The sequence below is a fragment of the Loxodonta africana genome, chromosome 9, assembly GCF_030014295.1.
Source record: "Loxodonta africana isolate mLoxAfr1 chromosome 9, mLoxAfr1.hap2, whole genome shotgun sequence".
Taxonomy (NCBI): Eukaryota; Metazoa; Chordata; class Mammalia; order Proboscidea; family Elephantidae; genus Loxodonta; species Loxodonta africana.
Window position 1 is genome coordinate 53,368,390 of NC_087350.1, and position 6,108 is coordinate 53,374,497.

The following is a 6,108-nucleotide window of genomic DNA, read 5'->3' on the forward strand; positions in this document are numbered from 1 at the left end:
GTTACAAATTGATGGCTGTGTATACCTGGACTGTGGCAGGAATGATGAAGGTAATTGGGGAGATTTGGAATAAAATTTGAAGAAAAAAAAAAAACAGAACTCAATGGGGAATTAAAAGCAAATGAGAGGTGATACGTATTTACCCCATTTTCTAAAAATTTGGATAAATGATCAGTTCCAGATAATTACTCTATGTGGAGCTGTCTTTTTTTCTCTTGTGAGGAGGAATAGAATCATGATAGCAATCACAAGCACCGACTTAACACCCGCACATGTAAACACACACAAACGTAGATAATCATATGACTGAATAAATTCTACTCCTGCTCTTAGGTGATGAACACAGATACTTTTAGCTACAAGGCATGGGATGGTTCTTTCATTTCTCTCAAGAAGACCCAGAATCAGGTAAAACATGTGGAGCCTCTAAGAGTCTCAAAGACACATTGAGAAGAGTTATCCCTCCATAACCAAACAAGGTAGATGATTCAGACACTCTTGTTCACAGATCCTGAGCAATGGGCGTGGAATCTAACTTTATAAACCACGGAGAGGACCCCAGAGGGAAGGACCCTCAACCTCAAAATTAGAAACAAACAACAAATAATCACTAAAATTTCCCTTAGCTTCTTTTGGGGGAAGAACCATTTGTTGATTGCAGGTAATGAGATAGTTCACCCTGGGGAAATAACGATATAGCAACAAATATCTACTAGGAACTTAGTGATTCACAAAGCTTTTTGCCCTCTCAGTTTCCCCTGGGGAAATGTGATTAAAGGAGCCCATAATAAACCAAATTGGAGGTTGCAACCCAAGTCTCTTGCCTCTGAGCCCCATGTTATTTCAAAAACTCCACCTTTGTACCAACATTTGCCGTTGTCATTTTTTTTTTCATTTTTGCCATTATAGTGGGTTTGCAATGGTATCTCATTTGGTTTTACTGTATTTTGCATATCTGTGTTGACAAAGGGTACTGTGCACTTATTCATTTACTTATTGACCCTATCTTCTCTTGCAAAATGTTTATTCAAGTCTTTTGTTACTGAGTTGTTTACCTTTCCTATTATTGAGTTGTAGGAGATCTTCATACATTCTTGACACAAGTCCTTTGTTAGATATAGATATATGAAATATTTTCTGTGGCTTGCCTATTTATTTTCTTGAAGGTGTCATTTGATAGACATAGTTTTTAATTTTGATGAAGTCTAACTCTTCATTTTTTTCTTTTACGTCTCATGTTTTCTATGTTCTCACTAAGATATCTTTGCTTCTCCAGCATCTCAAAGATGTTCTTTTTTATTTTCTTCAAGTAGTTTTGCTGTTTTGGCTCTTACATTTCAATCAATCTGCACTTTTTTTATCTGGCTGCTTTTGCTCAATAAAAGGTTAGTGATATTTATCACTGTTGCTTAAGATAATTTCTAATTTTTCTTTTCATTTCTTCTTTAACCTGTAAGCTAAAGTTCTTTTATGTTGTTTTCAATTTTTTAGTTTATTTTCCAAAAATCCTTCTGTTATTGATTTCTAACTTAATTTCATTGTGGTCAGAACACATAGTAAGTATGATTGCAATACTTTTAAATTCACTGAGACTTGTTTTGTGGCCCAAAATATAGTCAGTCATGGTAAATATTAAAAACTCAGTTTTTTTCTAGGGGGAGGGGTTAAGAATAGTCTATAATATCAGTTAAGTTCATTCATTGGTTGTTGTTATTAGTTGCCATCCAGTTAGCTCCAAAGCATAGTGAGATTATGTATAGTATAATGAAACATTGCCTGGTCATTTCACAGGGTCTCTAACTCTTCAATGTCCTTATTGATTTTCTGCCCACTTCCTATATCAATTATGGGAAGAGGCTTGTGAAATGATTCAACTATAATTGTGGACTTGTCTTTTTCGCCTCTGTCCATTTTTATTTCACTTATTTTGAAGCAATTGTTATCAGGTATACAAAAATTTAGAATTCTTAGGTCCTCTGAATGTCTTGAACCTTTTATCATTAAGAATGACTTTATTCTGTGTAATATTATTTGCTCTGGAATCTACTTTTTCATATTAATATAGCCACTTCAGTTTGCTTTTAATTAGTGTTAGCATAGTACCTTGTTTCCAACCTCTTACTTTTAACCCGTTAGTTATAATTGTCTTAATGCCTTTATCTGCCCAAATTATCATCTGCATCATTTCTGGGTCAGTCTCCACTGACTGATTTTTCTCCTTATTCTGGGGTGTATTTTCCTGCCTTTTCCCACCCCTGGTAATATTTAACTGTGTGGTTGACATTGTGGATTTTAACTTGTTGATTGTTGGATATTTTTGTATTCCTACAAATAGTGTTAGCTTTGTTCTGAGATGCAGTTATGTTACTTGGCAAAGTTTAATCATTTCAGGTCTTGTTTCTAAGCTCTGTTAGGTGGGACCAGAGCTGCATTGAGTCAAGGCTCAATTTTACCCCACTACTGAGGCAAGGTATTTCTTAATGCTGTAGCCCATGCCTCCCAAATTCCAAAGATTTCCACTTTCACTGTTGAGAGAAAGCACTGTCCTGGCCACATGTGAGCCCTCAGAACCACTCATTTTATAATTCAAAATTTTTCATATTAACCTTTGTTTTATGATTTTGTGATGTTATCTTTGAAAGTGTTTCTTAATGCTCAAACAAGCTCACTCTGAAGTGGTTTAAATATAAACTTCATAGCAGATAAAGACAATCACTGTAGCACTCTGGCGGATTCATATTTTCCACTTTATGTACTAGGGTCTTAGAGGGTAAGAAGATTATAGTAAAAGGCAGTAAGATTGAACTCTTTTAATCTTAGGGTGACTAATCCAGCTAGCCAGGCAATATCTAAACAACATAAAGGGTAAAGTACATCCTCTGCTGCTCTTACCAGATGAGGAGTCCCAGGAGGAGGAATTTGGACATATCACTCTGATTCTTCCTTTTCATGCCTGTCTTTTGTGCTTTGGGTGAAGAGGATTGAAAATATAAGGCACCGAGAAATGGGAATTATCATTAACAGGTGTCTGTTGTAACCTTTATCCTGGGGAATGAGTGAATTTACAGAAAAACATCATTATTGTCCAGATATTTTTTCTTTTTGAATCTTCAGAATGTTTCAGTCTAGCAACAGAGAAACATAAGAGTCTAAGCACCGAACAGATCTTTTCCTGGGAAAGCTACTTATTCAACTGTGGGCCAGAGCTGAGCTACCACTGAGATATAGAAGTAAATGACAAATGGGAGGCAGAGTCAAGATGGAATAGACAGATGCTTCCAGCAAGCCCTCTTACAACAAAGCCCAGAAAAAAACAAGTGAAACGAGTATATGTAAGACAAGCTAGGAGCCATGAACATCAAATGCAAGCTTAGAAAACAAATTGAGGGGCAGGAAAAGGAAGAGATGGTTCAGAAGTGGAGAGGAGTTACCGAACCTGAATCACGGGAAGCCCTCAGGCACCACTCCTGGGAGCAGCAGCAGCAGGCTGGCACTGGAGTTTGGCCGCAGTTTCCTCAGGGAAAAGCAGCCAGTCACACAGCCTACTCACACCTTCAGAACCAGAGAAGAATGGTGCTCTCAGCAAAAGCTAAGTACTTGCGTATATTTTACCATGCCACCCCCTGCCCCCTGCTCCCAAGCCAGCTTCAGCGGCTGATTTCCCTGGGCCTGAGATAGGCCCTGTTGAGCACGTAGAGCCATCCTCTCAGCCTTGGAGAAGGAATAAATTTGCAATTGGGGGAAAAGATAATTTGCCAGCTCCACTAATGGGGAAGCTCAGGACAGAAGTGGGTCCTGTCCAGGCATAAACGGTCTGTGGACTTTGAGTACCTTTCCTCTCTGCATGGACCTGTGTGGACCTATTTCAGGAGAATAGGCCCTTGTTGGCAGACTCCAACCATTTCAGCTGTGCGGTGGAGAGATGGGTGTTTGATGTTTGACATTGCTTTGTGTGTTAAACAGGGTCCTCACCTACCCACATCAGGGGCCTTAGGAAGGTGGCTCCACTCAGGTCACACAGCTACCTGCGACAGGGGTCCAAGGATAACTGGTACCTCCCAGTCCTTATAACCAAAAACATTGGGTGACATGGTCCATCTGCAGAACCCACCCACCAGTAGGCTCTAGGGATCAGGGACACACTTTCCTCAGAGACACCTGGGGGACGATTCTCAGCCCTCTACCTTGTTCAGAGTGTGACCCCCTGCTGCAACCAGATACCAGTACCTATACCAATCACCCCTGTCCCTCTAAGACTGTAGGACAGAGCCTGTACCACACACTTGATAATCAGTTACCTGGACACCTGAGCTGAATTCATACAAGAAAAGTGAATAGACTCCTAAACTGATATACCCGATAACAGCTCTTGCCATCTGGGGACAGGATGTCAGAGCTCCAAAGGTGAAAATAATCAGACTAGCTCACTCAAGCAACCCATTTGGGCATATCAAAACAAAACAAAGCAAGAAGCTACAACACAGTAAGCAAACATTAAATAAACTAATACAATAACTTATAGACGGCTTGGAGACAACAGTCAATATCAAGTCACATAAAGAAACACACCGTGATCACCTCCACAAGTCCTCAAAACCAAGAATCAAGGGATCTTCTAGATGAAAGTGCCTTCCTGGAATTACCAGAGGCAGAATACGAAAGATTAATACACAGAACCCCTCAAGACATCAGGAAGGAAATGAAGCAATATGCAGAACAAGCCAAGAAACACACAGATAAAGCAATTGAAGAAATTAAAAAGATTATTCAGGAACATAATGAAAAATTTAATAAGCTGGAAAAATCCATAGACAGACAGCAATCAAAAATTCAGAAGATTAACAATAAAATTACAGAAGTAGACAAATCAAGAGAAAGTCAGAGGAGCAGATTTGAGCAAATGGAAAGCAGAATTTCTGAACTTGAAAATAAAGCCCTTGACACTAATGTATTTGAAGAAAAATCAAATAAAAGAAGGAAGAAACCTTAAGAATCATGTGGGACTCTATCAAGAGAAATAACCTACAGTGATTGGAGTGCCAGAACAGGGAGGGAAAACAGAAAATAGAGAGAATTGTTGAAGATTTGTTGGCAAAAAGCTTGCCTGATGTCATGAAAGATGAGAAGATATTGATCCAAGATCCTTATCAAACACCATATAAGGTAGATCTTAAAAGAAAGTCGGAAAGACATATTATAATCAAACTTGCCAAAACCAAAGATAAAGAGAGTTTTAAGAGCAGCTAGGAATAAATGAAAAGTCACCTACAAAGGAGAGCCAATAAGAATAAGCTCAGATTACTCATCAGAAACCATGCAGGCAAGAAGGCAATGAGATGACTTATATAAAAAATAGAAGGAAAAAAAATTGCCAGCCAAGAATCTTATATCCAGCAAAACTGTCTTTCAAATATGACGGTGAAATTAGAACATTTCCAGATAAACAGAAGTTAAAAACCAAGCCGAAACTACAAGAAATACTAAAGGCAGTTCATTGGTTAGAAAATCAAAAATATCAGGTATCAACCCAAGACCAGAACACTGGGCAGAGCAATCAGAAGTCAACCCAGACAGGGAAATCACAAAAATACATCAAGATAAAAAAAATGCTCAAAACAGGGAAGCAGTGATGTTGTTACGCAAAAGAAGATAACGTTAAAACAATAAAGAGGTAGTCATAGATTTTCCATATGGAGAGGAAGACAAGGCGATACAAAGAAATAAAAGTTAGGTTTAAATTTAGAAAAATAGGGGTAAATAATGAGGTAACCACAAAGGAGACAATCTATCCTATACATCAAAATAAAATACAAGAAAAAAAATAAAGACTCAGCAGAAACAAAATCAACAACAACAAATATGAAGAAAGGACAATGTAAAGATAATCTACTCAGCACATAAAGTTAAGTAGGAAAAAGAAACTGTCAACGACACAGAAAATAAGACATCAAAATGATAGCACTAAATTCATACCTATCCATAATTACACTGAATGTAAATGGACTAAATGCACCTATAAAGAGACAGAGAGTGGCAGAATGGATTTAAAAACACAATCCGTCTATATGCTGCCACACCTTAGGCTTAGAGACACAAACAAACTAAAAC